This window comes from Coregonus lavaretus, assembly GCF_964263955.1.
Source record: "Coregonus lavaretus genome assembly, contig: HAP1_SCAFFOLD_2470, whole genome shotgun sequence".
Classification (NCBI taxonomy): domain Eukaryota; kingdom Metazoa; phylum Chordata; class Actinopteri; order Salmoniformes; family Salmonidae; genus Coregonus; species Coregonus lavaretus.
This window is the reverse complement of record NW_028157850.1, coordinates 11743-19158: the sequence shown is the minus strand read 5'-3', so window position 1 is coordinate 19158 and position 7416 is coordinate 11743.

Below are 7416 nucleotides of genomic sequence, written 5' to 3'. Positions count from 1 at the left end.
TATAGGGAATACGGACCCACAGGGCTCTGGTCTAAAGCAGTGCCCAATATAGGGAATACGGACCCACAGGGCTCTGGTCTAAAGCAGTGCCCAATATAGGGAATACGGACCCACAGGGCTCTGGTCTAAAGCAGTGCCCAATATAGGGAATACGGACCCACAGGGCTCTGGTCTAAAGCAGTGCCCAATATAGGGAATACGGACCCACAGGGCTCTGGTCTAAAGCAGTGCCCAATATAGGGAATACGGACCCACAGGGCTCTGGTCTAAAGCAGTGCCCAATATAGGGAATACGGACCCACAGGGCTCTGGTCTAAAGCAGTGCCCAATATAGGGAATACGGACCCACAGGGCTCTGGTCTAAAGCAGTGCCCAATATAGGGAATACGGACCCACAGGGCTCTGGTCTAAAGCAGTGCCCAATATAGGGAATACGGACCCACAGGGCTCTGGTCTAAAGCAGTGCCCAATATAGGGAATACGGACCCACAGGGCTCTGGTCTAAAGCAGTGCCCAATATAGGGAATACGGACCCACAGGGCTCTGGTCTAAAGCAGTGCCCAATATAGGGAATACGGACCCACAGGGCTCTGGTCTAAAGCAGTGCCCAATATAGGGAATACGGACCCACAGGGCTCTGGTCTAAAGCAGTGCCCAATATAGGGAATACGGACCCACAGGGCTCTGGTCTAAAGCAGTGCCCAATATAGGGAATACGGACCCACAGGGCTCTGGTCTAAAGCAGTGCCCAATATAGGGAATACGGACCCACAGGGCTCTGGTCTAAAGCAGTGCCCAATATAGGGAATACGGACCCACAGGGCTCTGGTCTAAAGCAGTGCCCAATATAGGGAATACGGACCCACAGGGCTCTGGTCTAAAGCAGTGCCCAATATAGGGAATACGGACCCACAGGGCTCTGGTCTAAAGCAGTGCCCAATATAGGGAATACGGACCCACAGGGCTCTGGTCTAAAGCAGTGCCCAATATAGGGAATACGGACCCACAGGGCTCTGGTCTAAAGCAGTGCCCAATATAGGGAATACGGTGCCATTTGGGATATAGTCTTGGAGTGAGTAATGTGTAAAACATGCTGGGAGAGAAAGCATTGACCCGGAGGAGCAGGACACAGGGACAGGGAAGATACTTTTATTAATGCAATCACATGACTGTCCAAGACTTCCCAAACGGGCTCCTGAACACTAGAGAGGGTGTTATTTCTGACTGTTTAAACTTCCATTGTCTTCTGACAGAACTATGTACAGTACCAGTCAAAAGTTTGGACACACCTACTCATTCAAGGGTTTTTCTTTATTTTTACTATTTTCTACATTGTAGAATAATAGTGAAGACATCAAAACTATGAAATAACACATATGGAATCATGTAGTAACCAAAAAAGTGTTAAACAAATCAAAATATAATTTAGATTTTAGATTCTTCAAATTAGCCACCCTTTGCCTTGATGACAGCTTTGCACACTCTTGGCATTCTCTCAACCAGCTTCATGAGGAATGCTTTTCCAACAGTCTTGAAGGAGTTCCCACATATGCTGAGCACTTGTTGGCTGCTTTTCCTTCACTCTGCGGTCCAACTCATCCCAAACCATCTCAATTGGGTTGAGGTCTGGTGATTGTGGAGGCCAGGTCATCTGATGCAGCACTCCATCACTCTCCTTGGTCAAATAGCCCTTACACAGCCTGGAGGTGTGTTTTGGGTCATTGTCCTGTTGAAAAACAAATGATAGTCCCACTAAGTGCAAACCAGATGGGATGGCGTATTGCTGCAGAATGCTGTGGTAGCCATGCTGATTAAGTGTGCCTTGAATTCTAAATAAACCACTGACATTGTCACCAGCAAAGCACCCCCACACCATCACACCTCCTCCTCCATGCTTCACGGTGGGAACCACACATGCAGAGATCATCCGTTCACCTACTCTACGTCTCACAAAGACACGGCGGTCAGAAACTAAAATTTCAAATTTGTACTCATCAGACCAAAGGACAGATTTCCTCCAGTCTAATGTCCATTGCTCGTGTTTCTTGGCCCAAGCAAGTCTCTACTTATTATTGGTGTCCTTTAGTAGTGAGTTCTTTGCAGCAATTCGACCATGAAGGCCTGAATCACACAGTCTCCTCTGAACAGTTGATGTTGAGATGTGTCTGTTACTTGAACTCCGTGAAGCATTTATTTGGGCTGCAATCTGAGGTGCAGTTAACTCTAATGAACTTATCCTCTGCAGCAGAGGTAACTCTGGGTCTTCCTTTCCTGTGGTTGTCCTCATGAGAGACAATTTCATTATAGCGCTTGATGGTTTTTGCGACTGCACTTGAAGAAACTTTCAAAGTTCTTGAAATGTTCCGTATTGACTGACCTTCATGTCTTAAAGTAATGATGGACTGTTGTTTCTCTCTGCTTATTTTTTATTGTAATTTTTTTATTTCACCTTTATTTAACCAGGTAAGCCAGTTGAGAACAAGTTCTCATTTACAACTGCGACCTGGCCAAGATAAAGCAAAGCAGTGCGATTAAAAACAACAACACAGAGTTACATATGGGGTAAAACAAAACATACAGTCAATAACACAATAGAAAATCTATATACAGTGTGTGCAAATGTAGTAAGTTATGGAGGTAAGGCAATAAATAGGCCATAGTGCAAAATAATTACAATTAGTATTAACACTGGAGTGATAGATGTGCAGAAGATGATGTGCAAATAGAGATACTGGGGTGCAAATGAGCAAAATAAATAACAATGTAAATAACAATATGGGGATGAGGTAGTTGGGTGGGCTAATTACAGATGAGCTAAGCGTGTGCAAAGCTGTCATCAAGGCAAAGGGTGGCTACATTGAAGAATCTCAAATAGAAAATATATTTTAATTTGTTTAACACTTTTTTGGTTACTACATGATTCCATATGTGTTATTTCATAGTTTTGATGTCTTCACTATTATTCTATAATGTAGAAAATAGCAAAAATAAAGAAAACCCCTGGAATGAGTAGTTGTGTCCAAACCTTTGACTGGTACTGAACATGAAGGAGACAATGCGTAAACCTCAAGATGGAATGGAGTGGACAGGGAAGATTATTTTTATTAATGCAGTCACATGACTATCAAACTGGCCCATGAACAGTAGAGAGTGGTCTCTGTTATGATGTCTGCTTAAAGGGACAATCTGGGATTCATGACTATCAAACTGGCCCATGAACAGTAGAGAGTGGTCACTGTTATGATGTCTGCTTAAAGGGACAATCTGGGATTCATGACTATCAAACTGGCCCATGAACAGTAGAGAGTGGTCTCTGTTATGATGTCTGCTTAAAGGGACAATCTGGGATTCATGACTATCAAACTGGCCCATGAACAGTAGAGAGTGGTCACTGTTATGATGTCTGCTTAAAGGGACAATCTGGGATTCATGACTATCAAACTGGCCCATGAACAGTAGAGAGTGGTCTCTGTTATGATGTCTGCTTAAAGGGACAATCTGGGATTCATGACTATCAAACTGGCCCATGAACAGTAGAGAGTGGTCACTGTTATGATGTCTGCTTAAAGGGACAATCTGGGATTCATGACTATCAAACTGGCCCATGAACAGTAGAGAGTGGTCTCTGTTATGATGTCTGCTTAAAGGGACAAGCTGGGATTCATGACTATCAAACTGGCCCATGAACAGTAGAGAGTGGTCTCTGTTATGATGTCTGCTTAAAGGGACAATCTGGGATTCATGACTGTCTGTCTACTGTAACACCTGGAGGTGTGGTCAGTTAGGGGAACGGCTGTCTGTCTACATAATGTCTTGATAATGTCTAGACGGAGCTGTCTATTGGTCTGATAATGTCTAGATGGAGTTGTCTATTGGTCTGATAATGTCTAGACGGAGCTGTCTATTGGTCTGATAATGTCTAGACGGAGCTGTCTATTGGTCTGATAATGTCTAGAAGGAGTTGTCTATTGGTCTGATAATGTCTAGATGGAGTTGTCTATTGGTCTGATAATGTCTAGACGGAGCTGTCTATTGGTCTGATAATGTCTAGATGGAGTTGTCTATTGGTCTGATAATGTCTAGACGGAGCTGTCTATTGGTCTGATAATGTCTAGATGGAGTTGTCTATTGGTCTGATAATGTCTAGACGGAGCTGTCTATTGGTCTGATAATGTCTAGACGGAGCTGTCTATTGGTCTGATAATGTCTAGATGGAGTTGTCTATTGGTCTGATAATGTCTAGATGGAGTTGTCTATTGGTCTGATAATGTCTAGATGGAGTTGTCTATTGGTCTGATAATGTCTAGACGGAGCTGTCTATTGGTCTGATAATGTCTAGATGGAGTTGTCTATTGGTCTGATAATGTCTAGACGGAGTTGTCTATTGGTCTGATAATGTCTAGATGGAGTTGTCTATTGGTCTGATAATGTCTGGACGGAGTTGTCTATTGGTCTGATAATGTCTAGATGGAGTTGTCTATTGGTCTGATAATGTCTAGATGGAGTTGTCTATTGGTCTGATAATGTCTAGATGGAGTTGTCTATTGGTCTGATAATGTCTAGAAGGAGTTGTCTATTGGTCTGATAATGTCTAGATGGAGTTGTCTATTGGTCTGATAATGTCTAGATGGAGTTGTCTATGAGTGGGTTTGGATCAACAGGTCCTGCTGACAGTCCTAATATCCCATCTATCACAAAGACCACAACATCAAACTGTCTGTGTCCCAAATGTTACCCTATTCCCTTTATAGTGCAATGTAAAGCACCACAGGGCTCTGGTCTAAAGTAGTGCACTATATAGGGAATAGGGTGTCATAGGGCTCTGGTCTAAAGTAGTGCACTATATAGGGAATAGGGTGTCATAGGGCTCTGGTCTAAAGTAGTGCACTATATAGTGAATAGGGTACCATAGGGCTCTGGTCTAAAGTAGTGCACTATATAGGGAATAGGGTGTCATAGGGCTCTGGTCTAAAGTAGTGCACTATATAGGGAATAGGGTGTCATAGGGCTCTGGTCTAAAGTAGTGCACTATATAGTGAATAGGGTACCATAGGGCTCTGGTCTAAAGTAGTGCACTATATAGGGAATAGGGTGTCATAGGGCTCTGGACTAAAGTAGTGCACCATATAGTGAATAGGGTACTGTCACGCCCTGGCTCTGGGGTCTCTGTTATGTTGAGCCAGGGTGTGTAGATTCTATGTGTTTGTGTTCTGTGTTGTAGATCTAGTTCATGTGTTTCTATGTTGGCCAGTGTGGTTCTCAATCAGAGGCAACGTGTATCAGCTGTTGCTTGTTGTCTCTGATTGAGAACCATACTTTAGCAGCCAGTTTTCCCACAGTGTTTGTGGGATCTTGTTCCGTGTTGGTTTGTGTTAGACCGAGGACGTCACGTTATCGTTTATTGTTTTGTTCGTGTAATCAGTTAATTAATAAAATATGTTTGCATTCCACGCTGCGCCTTGGTCCTCCTCCTTCGACGATCCTGACAGGTACCATAGGGCTCTGGTCTAAAGTAGTGCACTATATAGGGAATAGGGTGCCATAGGGCTCTGGTCTAAAGTAGTGCACTATATAGGGAATAGGGTGCCATAGGGCTCTGGTCTAAAGTAGTGCACTATATAGGGAATAGGGTGCCATAGGGCTCTGGTCTAAAGTAGTGCACTATATAGGGAATAGGGTGCCATAGGGCTCTGGTCTAAAGTAGTGCACTATATAGGGAATAGGGTGTCACAGGGCTCTGGTCTAAAGTAGTGCACTATATAGGGAATAGGGTGTCATAGGGCTCTGGTCTAAAGTAGTGCACTATATAGGGAATAGGGTGCCATAGGGCTCTGGTCTAAAGTAGTGCACTATATAGGGAATAGGGTGCCATAGGGCTCTGGTCTAAAGTAGTGCACTATATAGGGAATAGGGTGCCATAGGGCTCTGGTCTAAAGTAGTGCACTATATAGGGAATAGGGTGCCATAGGGCTCTGGTCTAAAGTAGTGCACTATATAGGGAATAGGGTGCCATAGGGCTCTGGTCTAAAGTAGTGCACTATATAGGGAATAGGGTGCCATAGGGCTCTGGTCTAAAGTAGTGCACTATATAGGGAATAGGGTGTCATAGGCTCTGGTCTAAAGTAGTGCACTATATAGGGAATAGGGTGTCATAGGGCTCTGGTCTAAAGTAGTGCACTATATAGGGAATAGGGTGTCATAGGGCTCTGGTCTAAAGTAGTGCACTATATAGGGAATAGGGTGTCACAGGGCTCTGGTCTAAAGTAGTGCACTATGTAGGGAATAGGGTGTCATAGGGCTCTGGTCTAAAGTAGTGCACTATAAAGGGAATAGGGTGTCATTGGGAAGGCAGCCACTGTCATTCATGCTTGGCCTCTGAACCTGAACAGACCAGCCAGGTTCCTGGGATTATGACGGATGAAAGACTGAAGCTTCCAGCCTCCAGGAAAATATAACAACTACTCTCTGTTCTCTCAGAACATCAGCCAGGTGGCAGTCGCTGGGTTTTACCCTCAGAACATCAGCCAGGTGGCAGTAGCTGGGTTTTACCCTCAGAACATCAGCCAGGTGACAGTAGCTGGGTTTTACCCTCAGAACATCAGCCAGGTGACAGTCGCTGGGTTTTACCCTCAGAACATCAGCCAGGTGGCAGTCGCTGGGTTTTACCCTCAGAACATCAGCCAGGTGACAGTCGCTGGGTTTTACCCTCAGAACATCAGCCAGGTGACAGTAGCTGGGTTTTACCCTCAGAACATCAGCCAGGTGACAGTCGCTGGGTTTTACCCTCAGAACATCAGCCAGGTGACAGTCGCTGGGTTTTACCCTCAGAACATCAGCCAGGTGGCAGTCGCTGGGTTTTACCCTCAGAACATCAGCCAGGTGACAGTCGCTGGGTTTTACCCTCAGAACATCAGCCAGGTGACAGTCGCTGGGTTTTACCCTCAGAACATCAGCCAGGTGACAGTCGCTGGGTTTTACCCTCAGAACATCAGCCAGGTGGCAGTCGCTGGGTTTTACCCTCAGAACATCAGCCAGGTGACAGTCGCTGGGTTTTACCCTCAGAACATCAGCCAGGTGACAGTCGCTGGGTTTTACCCTCAGAACATCAGCCAGGTGACAGTAGCTGGGTTAAGGTACATTTCTTGTCTCCAGAGCCAATAGAAAAAAATAATTAAGGGGTGGACAAACACAGACACCATTCATTGTGGGGTGGATAAAACACAGACACCATTCATTGTGGGGTGGATAAAACACAGACACCATTCATTGTGGGGTGGATAAAACACAGACACCATTCATTGTGGGGTGGATAAAACACAGACACCATTCATTGTGGGGTGGATAAAACACAGACACCATTCATTGTGGGGTGGATAAAACACAGACACTAGAGTGTTGACCAATGGAGCATGACCA